Source organism: Spermophilus citellus, assembly GCF_964194105.1.
Source record: "Spermophilus citellus genome assembly, chromosome: 6".
Lineage (NCBI taxonomy): Eukaryota > Metazoa > Chordata > Mammalia > Rodentia > Sciuridae > Spermophilus > Spermophilus citellus.
Window position 1 is genome coordinate 148,989,650 of NC_138187.1, and position 11,033 is coordinate 149,000,682.

General features: G+C 38.1%; 1 long non-coding RNA gene across 1 annotated transcript in view; it reads left to right on the plus strand.

The window, feature by feature from the left end:
- Nucleotides 1-10,262, plus strand: part of LOC308651646 — a 42,285-nt gene extending 32,023 nt beyond the window's left edge. Inside the window, exons 2-4 of the long non-coding RNA XR_014022631.1 lie at nt 6,286-6,366; nt 7,133-7,329; nt 10,166-10,262. This is a non-coding gene — a long non-coding RNA (uncharacterized lncRNA). The remainder of the gene's footprint in view (nt 1-6,285; nt 6,367-7,132; nt 7,330-10,165) is intronic.
- The last annotated feature ends 771 nt before the right edge of the window (nt 10,263-11,033 follow it).

Below are 11,033 nucleotides of genomic sequence, written 5' to 3' on the forward strand. Positions count from 1 at the left end.
AACTAAATCAGTTGACTCTGTTGTTCTTGGGTGAGGCAGAACTTCATGGGGTAGAGCATGTGGTACAGCAGAGCTGCTTACCTTGTGGCAGCTGAAAGCAAAGAGAGAGAAATGGCTAGGGTCCTTCTACCCATTTCAGGACATATGCCTGATGATCTTGCTCTCTTCCACTAAGCCCCACCTCCCAAAGATTCCACAACCTCCCAGTAGTGCCACAGGCTGGAGACCACTCAGCACAGGCCTCTGAGGGACATTCTAGATCCAAATTACAGCAACAGCATTTCCTTTTTCCTTCACAACTTGACTATCTTGTCTTACCACTGTTCTCATTTTTCGTTTGTCAGGATTCCCTTCCTCTGTTTCATGGTTTGGTATTTCTGTGATTCTACCTTTGAGCAAAAACCCATCTCTTAGCCAAGGTGGTCTCCCTTGGTGATCTCATTCACCTCCCTGACTTCAACTACCCGCTATTGGTTGGTGTTTTCCCCTTCCACCTTCACCATCCAGAGTGCTCACCTGACTTGCTGATTTGCATTTTCAAGTGCTTATCAGGTATATTCATCGAGATGGCTCAGGGGCTCTCACCCTGAGTACATCCTGAGCTGAATTTCCTATCTTCCTCCTAAATTCTACTCTAGTTTCTCTGCTACCTCAGGGGACAGATGATCTCACAGTGGTCTCTCAGACCATGAACTAGAGGGCAGGCTAGAATCTTTGCCTTTCTTTTCACAATGCATTTAGTCTCTGTGTCATTTTGTATACGCCCTCTAGAGAGTCCTTTAAATTTCTCTCCTCTCCATCATCACTGCTAAGTGCCTTAATTGAGGCTTTTATCATCTCTCATGCAGACGTTTATAATCACCACCTAACCTTTATTACTCTCTTAAAGACCTCCTCCTTAATTTCATTCTTCATACGACAGTCATATTTTTAGACAAATCTGATCACCTTACTTCCCTTCCTCATGTACTTCACTGTCCCTTATCTGTTGACAACTATGAATCCTCTCCCAAAGGAAAGAGTCAGGCGTGTGACAAGATGGCCAGTCCTCCCCATACTTTTAACTCCTACTCACCCCTCTCAGGATGGCTATTCCTGCCTCATCAATAACCAGCTCTGTCTTAGTCGGTTTTCTGTTACTATAATGGAATACCACAAACTAGGTGACTCAAAAGGTAAGGAGCTGTATTCAGCTTCCAATTCTGAAGACTAAGACGTTCAAGATTGTATAGCTGTATCTGGTGAGGTTCTTCTTGCTTATGGGGACTCTTGAAGAGACCTGAGGCAGCACAGGACATCAACTGGTAAGAGGGACTGAGCATCCTGACTCAGGTCTCTCCCCCTCTTATAAAAGTCACAGGCCTTTTGGATTTAGGACCCACTGTTAGACCTCATTAAATTTTACTTCCCTGTGAATCAGGCGGTATAGCGATACCAGACTTCAAACTATGCTACAGAGCAATAATAACAAAAACAGCATGGTACTGGTACCAAAACAGGCGGGTGGACCAATGGTACAGAATAGAGGACACAGAGACTAATCCACAAAGTTACAACTATCTTATATTTGATAAAGGGGCTAAAAGCATGCAATGAAGGAAGGATAGTATCTTCAACAAATGGTGCTGGGAAAACTGGAAATCCATTTGCATCAAAATGAAACTGAATCCCTTTCTCTCGCCATGCACAAAAGTTAACTCAAAATGGATCAAGGAGCTTGATATTAAATCAGAGACACGGCGTCTGATAGAAGAAAAAGTTGGCTATGATCTACATACTGTGGGGTCGGGCTCCAAATTCCTCAATAGGACACCCGTAGCGCAAGAGTTAACAACTAGAATCAACAAATGGGACTTACTCAAACTAAAAAGTTTTTTCTCAGCAAAAGAAACAATAAGAGAGATAAACAGGGAGCCTACATCCTGGGAACAAATCTTTACTCCACACACTTCAGATAGAGCCCTAATATCCAGAGTATACAAAGAACTCAAAAAATTAGACAATAAGATAACAAATAACCCAATCAACAAATGGGCCAAGGACCTGAACAGACACTTCTCAGAGGAGGACATACATCAATCAATAAGTACATGAAAAAATGCTCACCATCGCTAGCAGTCAGAGAAATGCAAATCAAAACCACCCTAAGATACCATCTCACTCCAGTAAGATTGGCAGCCATTATGAAGTCCAACAACAACAAGTGCTGGAGAGGATGTGGGGAAAAGGGTACACTTGTTCATTGTTGGTGGGACTGCAAATTGGTGCAGCCAATTTGGAAAGCAGTATGGAGATTTCTTGGAAAGCTGGGAATGGAACCACCATTTGACCCAGCTATTCCCCTTCTGGGTCTATTCCCTAAAGACCTAATAAGAGCATGCTACAGGGACACTGCTACATCGATGTTCATAGCAGCACAATTCACGATAGCAAGATTGTGGAACCAACCTAGATGCCCTTCAATAGATGAATGGATTAAAAAATGTGGCATTTATACACAATGGAGTATTACTCTGCATTAAAAAATGACAAAATCATAGAATTTGGAGGGAAATGGATGGCATTAGAGCAGATTATGCTAAGTGAAGCTAGCCAATCCTTAAAAAACAAATGCCAAATGACTGCTTTGATATAAGGGGAGTAACCAAGGTCAGGGTAGGGACGAAGAGCTTGAGAAGAAGATTAACATTAAACAGGGATGAGAGGTGGGAGGGAAAGGAAGTGAGAAGGGAAATCGCATGGAAATAGAAGGTGATCCTCAGGGTTATACAAAATTACATATAAGAGGAAAAGAGGGGTAAGAGAAAAATAATACAAGTGGAAGAAATGATTTACAGTAGAGGGGGTAGAGAGAGAAAAGGGGAGGGGAGGGGAGGGGAGGGAAGGGGGATAGTAGAGTATAGGATAGACAGCAGAATACATCAGTCACTAGAATGGCAATATGTAAATCAATGGAAGTGTAACTGATGTGACACAGCAATCTGTATACGGGGTAAAAATGGGAGTTCATAACCCACTTGAATCAAACTGTGAAATATGATATATTAAGAACTATGTAATATTTTGAACGACCAACAATAAAAAAAGAAAAAAATAAAAATAAAAAAAAGAAAAGAAAAGAAAAAAATTTTACTTCCCAAGGTCTTACCTCCAAATACCATAGTCAGATGAAGTTTTCATCCTTCTAATATCTCACAATAGAGCTTCCATTTCATCAAAACACAAGTTTTGATGTGAACATTCAAATCAAATCAGAGGATACTTGGAGGGAAAATTTTAAATCCTATTTAGAATATGAGTGGTAGAAAGTTACCACAATCAAAAGCCAGTTAAGGTAAACCAATAGTAAGATGTCATGAAAACCAATTATGATTATACAACCCAAAGAGCCAGTGATAGTCCAAGAGTTGAAGTGTAGATGGAAAGACAACACTTGAAACCTGTTAGCCAAAGCATGTCTCAAACAACTAAAGTTTAAAGCAATTGGCTCAAGCCACTTTGGAACAGCCACAGCTGTCCTTTATTGGCCAGTTACCAGGATCATTGCTATTTGGGGAAGAGATGGCAAGAGATGAGTGACAGCTCCTGACAACACTTTGGATAGAGGAATTTATACTGAATTCTGAGGAAATCCAAGTAAAGCCAATGTCATCTCTCTCTAAGGCAGAGAAAATACTAAAATCTACATTAGTCTTAGAACTTCTACAATCTGGAATCGGGTGGAATTGGGGGTATATAGAACTTGAAAAGAAACCCACTTTTGTTTAGAAATGGGGAGTCAAATAATTATGATAATTTTCATCTTTTTTTCTTACAATGTGAACAAAGACACTTATATAACAGCATTTGACATTTACCTAATATTATCAGGGGCTTTCCCTTCAACATTCCATCTGCTACGACACTGTATCCCAGTCTAGAGGTTGGGATCTTCAACAGGAAATCTCAAATTATAGATAAAAGAATAATGTCATTTTAAGGGCTGGGGTTTTAGCTCAGTCAGTGGTGGAGCACTTGCCTAGCATGCATAAGGCACTGGGTTTGATTCTCAGAACCACATAAAAATAAATATATAAAATAAAGGTATTGTGTTCATTCACAACTTAAAAAAATTTTAAATATCATTTTAAGAACAAAATAAGGGCATCAATCACCAAATGCATTCAAGTATACATCAATTGGGATTACATTCTGTTGCAATAAATACAATAGCTAGTATAATAGTGACTAAAACAACTCAATAGTTTATTTCTTCTTCATGTGAAAACCTAGAGGTAGATTGTCTAGGACTGGTTTGGAGCTCCATAGTGCAAATCCCCAAGTTTCCATTCACAAATTCACCTTGTTGTCCAAGATGACTCCAACTATTGTTAGGGAAAGAGAGGAAGAAGGACATGAACCCTGCCCCAGCATTTAATGTACACTTGCTAGCAACTGCATTTTCATTTAAACTCCACTGACCAGAGCTTTGGCTTATAGTCACACATAATTGCAAATTAGGATGGCAAATGTATTATTCTTAGCAGATATGTGATCATCTAAAAACCAGGAGTTCTATTCTAAGAAGGGGAGAATAAATATTAGAGGACAATTAATGGCAACATTATATATATTCAAATGCCTCATCTCATCCCCACCCCATCACTGAATTTATTCTCCTTTTCTCTATACTTCCTCAAAATTAAAGAGAATAGAAAATAATTCATTTCTATAATGGGACAACATGAAAATTCTGCAATATGGCTTGTTTGTTTATTTCATTAAGAGAATATGGACTTTTAAGACAGCACAGTGTAAAGTTGCTAAAACTACTGAGAATAAATCCATCGGGGTGCATTTTAATATAACATAAAATATATAAAGACAAAAAAGTTGGCAAAGAAATCAAAGAATTAAGATCAAAACACTTCCAAAAAGATACAACAAGCTTAAAATATCAATCTGAATTTCCATATACACAGCAGAAATCTTTTTACTTAAGCCTGTTTCCTCAAACTGTTTCTTTGTACATCTTATCACTAGAGCCATTATTTCAAGATTAGTTGCAAAAGAAATTTTCTCCTTGAATCAAATAAATATTATTCATGGAAAGCATATGAAATTTTCAGTATTTGAAATACTCTGGTGTTCCAAATTTATTCTTACATTCCATCACATAAGACTGATTTACTTAATTTCATACCTAATTTGCAAGAGGCATTCTGCTGAGCTCCACTGGGAGACATAGCAAGGACTGAGATAAAGTTAAGTCATGGCCTTAAATAAACAAAATTTGGAGAGATAAGACCCTTGCAAAAATATTTTTAAATACAACAAAAATTATAAATGCCATAACTGTGGAAATTCAGAGGAAATTATGACTATGTTAACATTTTCAATCATGCATTGCTGATATGACCTTCTTTATCAGCTTGAAATAAAAAGGTGATTATGTCCCCTTCATAATACCAGCTATTTATTTTAGTAGAATTTCCCTTTAGAACCACTGCTTGCCAAGAACTGTATGTTTCTTAAGGCTTCCTCAGCACCAGATTTTCAGTTCTACTTCCAAACTACCAAGTAGAGAATTAGAAAGTCTAATGACACCACTAACATGATTGCTCAGTGATCATCTCGTAGCTATGGACCTCAGATGCCTAATAGATGCTTGCCGCACACAGTGATTTCCTTGCTGGCCCTTGCTGTAGTTGTTTTAGGTTACAATCCCATATTCACTCATCACAACTAACATAAGTCCAAGCGTATTTACAGCTTATCCAAGAATAGCTTCCACCACATCCATATATTGTAGATGTGCACCGCCAATGATCAAACCCTGGTGTTAAGGTTGGGTCACCAGTTCTACACATTTTGTAGCAGAGTTTGGAGGCCTTCCTGCCATTGAACTTCAGATAACATCAACTCTATTAGAGATGTTCTAACAACATTGAAATTTGAAAACGATGAGGTCAAGTTCTTGATTCTTCTATCCCAGGAATCTCCTTGGCTGCTCTACAAAGTTTCCTACCTTCTCCCCCTAAATTGGTTCTGCCAACCAAGAGCTATTACAAAAATACCATTATGCATGGTTATTATTTCCCAGAATATATGAGTTTGGTTTAAAACTATTTTGTATCTTTTTTGGCTTTCTGGGATAGTTTTAATGTGGTTTGAAAAGTCACATTTTTATATTACTTAGATTTTTAACTTGGAATATTTGGTCTGGGTAAGAATAGAAGAAAACATATTAGATCTTGCACGTGACAGTTGCTGTAGAATTGACTTGATGTACATTTTATTTTACAGGCACCCAGGTGAACAATTTGCCATGAAAGAAGAAAAGAAGTCCAAACTAATTTTCCTAAAGATGGGCAAACAAAGCAGCTGGTAGGTTTTTGTATCACTGGAGTCTCAGGGAGTGTGATTGCTAAGATGGTGTGCTATTGCTGGGAAGAGGTAGATTCCACAGGTAGTGTTGCAGAAAGAGAATTCAGTGCTTCTAAGCAAGGAAGCTAAAGACCTTCAAAAGACTGTCATCATACTACTGTACTACCTAGTGAAGTCATTAAAGATCTCAATAGTGTGGAAAAGCTCCAGAAGGTCTTTGGGCAAGTTAACAATGGGCAGCTTCTTTCCAGACTAGAAATAGATTATCAATAAAGTTTGATTAACAACATTTAAGAATCATCATCAAAACTCTATCTGTATTTCTATGAATATCTTTTAATTTTGTTTTAAATTTGTCACTTGCCTTAAAAATAATAAATATTTTAAATTTTGAAGGAAAAGCATACAGAATTAGTTAACTTTGGCGAAACAGTTTTTCAAACCCATAATCGACCCTATGAAAAGGCAGCAAGTGTTTTATAGATTCAAAGCAGAAAGAATTCTAAGTCTCACCAAAAACTTATTTTATGTTTGCATTGTGGACTTTACGTGTTTTGTTTCTGATTTCTCGTATAATATTGTTACTGGTAAAGAAATAAACACACACACAATGCATAGTTCATTTTAAAACATTAATATCTGGGCAATTTTTAAGAAATCTATAATAAATTGGTATTTTTAAGAAGTGAGCATATTTTTCTGTTTATCATAAAATTATTTCCATCTTTCTTTGCAGTCCTAATAAAAAATGCTTTTTGATTTACAGGTGAACACAGCACTCTGGATCTTTGTGACTGCAGCAGTTCTGGCTTGTATTGATTTAAGCTGCAGAATAAAAGCATATGCCATTACTGAGAAATTAATAATCAACTAGGACTGCCCAGATCATAATGATTCACAGGAATTATCTTTCAGCAAGGTTATTATTGCTTTCTATGCTGAAAATCAAGACCAGGGAAACAGGTAAAATAAAACAATAATTATTACCGATAATAACAAGGAATTATTTCCAGGCAATGAATGAAACTGATGAATCCAACTGAGTGATAAATAACATATTAATGCTTTCTTTTATATGAAAAGTTTGTAGTAACAGGTTCTTTCATAACAAAATACTAATTTCATTAATTCTCTGAAGAAATAAAGGAGTTGAAATAAAGAAACTACTTAAGTACTATCATTGACAATGAGGAACTGGGCAAAAGTCATACTTCTGCACTAAATAGACCTTTCATGTAAACACATTTTTAATATAATACATGAAAAAAATTTAATTACACCTGTTTGTGTCTTCTGAAGGTACTCAAAAGTAGTGTTTTTAATGTTCCAAAACTAAATTGCATTCTTATTTTGTGAAAATTGCTTGAGATGACCAAAACATCAATTGGCTTGTGGTTGAAATGTAGAAAACTTGGTGTTGAAATAGTGGTTAACTTTTAAGAATATTGTTATTTCTAAACATTGAGAAATAGTTTGTAACTTATTGTTTGTGGTTTAGGTGACAAAAATCTTTCACACTCTGGGGCGGGGAATAATGAAAGAGTTTCTGGGTTTTGTTTTGTTCCCAATAATTAAAAAATACATACTTAAATGAGTATTCTAATATTATATAAAATATATATCATATAAAATTATAATAGAGTGCTATTTACCTTTATATTAAATGTTACATATAACATTTAATATAAATAAACAAGTATATATACATACTTTCCAACTCAGAGGCTGAAGTGGCATAAAACTAACCAAGAGGTGTTCTGTTTCTGCACTAGATGAAGAATCCATCTTCATTACTCCAAAGAAAGAGTTATGGAATGTTTTTCCTTGAAATAAAGGAGTTGAAATAAAGGAACTGGCTGTATGTTGGAAGGCAGAAATCAGAGAGTCGGGCGCTATCCAAAGCAAGACCATCATGTCTAGTTATGGATGCCCCCATCTCCCTTGTTCTTGTCTTCCCACCCCATGTATCTTTTGTCCTGATGCGGGGCTGGGACCCTGCACATTGTATTCCTGAGCCGGCTGACTCCCGGTCAGCTTTCACCATGAGTGGCCGCTAGAGGGAGACTGAATGGTAGGCTCCTTCCTGCTTTCTTTTGCCATCATCACGCAGCAATGGCCCTTCATCCTGGAAGGGTTAGTTGGCTTCAGCCTCCTGCTTTATTTCAGTATTCTTAAAACTAAAAGTGCCCTGTTAGAGGTTCAGGTAAGCATTGGCTGGGAAGTCCCAGCTCTTCTGAGCTCCTGAGGCACCCCACCACTACCACCACCACACACACATGAGGTTCTGAGTTCTAGCTCCCCTGGGCTTCAGAGAGAGGATTGTGGGAGACAGAGACGATGAAGAGAAAGCTTGAGATACTGGTCTGGAGATGTAGCAGGTTTTTACAGTTACTTCTTTTTGTTACCTCAGTATCCTCTCTTTGGTTTTCCATTTCTCCAGTCTCCATTCAACCAACTCCTCCTATTACACCTTCACTGTTGAAATGCCCAATGTAGTTTCTTTCTCCCTGACTGGACCCTTATGATATGTCACCTACCCAGGAAATCACTTTATTTTGGTGCATGAAAGAATCAGATGAATCCTCTTTGCCTGTGTTCATTAACTTACTAACAAATGTGAACTGAGCTCTTGGACATACAGGCACCAGATGTTAGGATCCAGGCCTGGCTCCAAGACTCTCTTCTTGTCAGCCACTATGCTCCAGCCATACCAGCCAGCTCTCGGGTCCTAGAGCTCTGTGCTTCCTTCCAGTTCAGAGTCCATGTAGATGCTGCTGTCTTTGCCTAGAACACTCTTCCTAATATTCAACTGGTTCACACCTGGATCCTTTTTCAGATCTAAATTCAGTTTTCAGGGCTGGGGTTATAGCTCAGTGGTAGAGCACTTGTCTAGCATGTGTGAGGTACTGGGTTCAATTCTCAGCACCACATATAAATAAATAAATAAGTTCATTTTTTTCCTTTTCCTTAGGAAAACCTTCCCAAAAGTTCCACAGGACATTCTCATAGTACCCAACACCTCTAAAACAAATAATTCACTACTTAGTTGCTGAATGCTAGAATGTTAACTCTTGGGGCAAGAACTATTTCTAGAGAATATCACCTGTTTCTTAACTATCTTGCCAGTACTGTTAACTACAGGGTCTCACTAAATTGTAAATTAACAAAAGCATAAAAGATAATTCAAAAGATGGTTTTAAGTTACTATGTGTCAGACATGGTACTAAACACCGTATGGGTGTTATTTAATTTGACCCTCCTCAATAACCTTAAAATATAGCTTGGTTATCACATTCAACAGAGAAGGAGCCTGAGGCATCATGATGGCAAGTGGCTTGAACAAAATCATACAGCTGACTGGTGATGGAGCCAAGGTCCAGGCACTATCTCCAAAGCCAGAACACTTGGAATACAGGAGTGAGTGAAGGAATGAAGCTGATAGTCTAACTAGGAAGACAAAACTTAGACAGCCCAGCCGAAGTTTGAAAACACTAGTGCAGACATGATGTGTTATCAAGCACAGAGAAAGGGCAAACTCCCAAGGACAGGACCACGAAGAATGCTAGGACTGCAGCTGGACCTTGGAGGTAAGTCTGTACCAGATAAGGAGGAAGGAGAAGGAAGGGCCATTGATGCTGAGTAAACAGCCCAAGAAAATGTTCTGCTATCACATCACCTTCAGGTGACCTTCAAAAGCAAAGAGAAACTGCTGTGAAAATTCTACAATGTGATTAAAAAAAATAAAAAGGTTGAGACTTTTAAGATTTTCTTTTTTTTCTTCTTTTTTTTTTTTTTGCAGCCAAAATAAGCCTATGTACCCATTTCCTATAAAGTGCTTCTAATCCAAAAAGAACAATCACAAAGACTGCCAGGACACAGCGACACACCAAGTGGCAGGTGGAGCAAGTGACAGGCTACAGCAGAGGGCACCAGGACAGAGTGCCTACCAGTGGCCACTGCAGATGACAACGGAACAAAGTCTCAAAACCTGGCAGAGCATTGGTCCTACAGAACCAGGCAGAAAACTGACACTGAGCTGGGTGGACTCAGCATTCTAGAGACAAAGACCAGAATGAAAGGAAGGAGTCAGGATTTGACTGGCAAAATTATTCACAGGCAGAGCCAAGAGAAGACACTTATAGAAATGGGCCAGGAAATCGAGCCATTATTATTAGTAGTAAAGCAGAGATGGAGAAAGACTCTGTCGGAGTCTAGACTGAAATCTTATAGAAATCATTTGACTTTTCAAAACAATTCAGTGAATTGACTAAATTGGCTATTTTTAATATGTCTATGCTAGGCAAGTGCTCTGTCACTGGGTTATACCTCCAACCCCTTTTAAAAAAAATTATTTTGAGACAGGGTCTCACTAAATTGCCAGGCTGGCCTCAAATTTCTGATCCCCCTGCCTCACCCTCCCAAGTGGCTTGGATTGCAGGTATACACCACCTTGCCCAGCTATATTTTTTATTTTTATTTGATACATAGTAATTGTATATATTTGTGGGGTCCAATGTGATATATATATAATAATGACCAGATCAGAGTACCTGGCATAACATCACCTCAAACACTTATTATTTCTTTGTGTTAGAAACATCTTCTCCACTGCCTGTTTTGAAATCTAGAACTCATTGCTGTCAACTGTCCCAAGGGACCTGTTAACA